The sequence below is a fragment of the Penaeus monodon genome, chromosome 29, assembly GCF_015228065.2.
Source record: "Penaeus monodon isolate SGIC_2016 chromosome 29, NSTDA_Pmon_1, whole genome shotgun sequence".
Lineage (NCBI taxonomy): Eukaryota > Metazoa > Arthropoda > Malacostraca > Decapoda > Penaeidae > Penaeus > Penaeus monodon.
Window position 1 is genome coordinate 31007050 of NC_051414.1, and position 206 is coordinate 31007255.

Below are 206 nucleotides of genomic sequence, written 5' to 3' on the forward strand. Positions count from 1 at the left end.
CAATGAATGGAATGAACATTGTCAAATGTGATAACTTCAATTACAACTGCCTTGAAATAACAAAGTAACAAGTGAATGTAATTTTTTAAAAGAAATGTGATTTTTAATATTTTCAAGAAAAAAAAAATAGGTCACGGAAAAGGGGCCCGGGGGTTGGGAAAACGGGGGTTAAAAATTTTGGCTGGGGGGAAAATTTTAAAAAAAAA

At 31.6% G+C, this 206-nt stretch overlaps 1 protein-coding gene across 1 annotated transcript in view; it reads right to left on the reverse strand.

Moving 5' to 3' along the window:
* LOC119591842 (zinc finger protein PLAG1-like) overlaps positions 1 to 206 on the reverse strand; it is a 38482-nt gene that overhangs the window by 2807 nt on the left and 35469 nt on the right. The gene's annotated exons all lie outside the window — the stretch shown is intronic.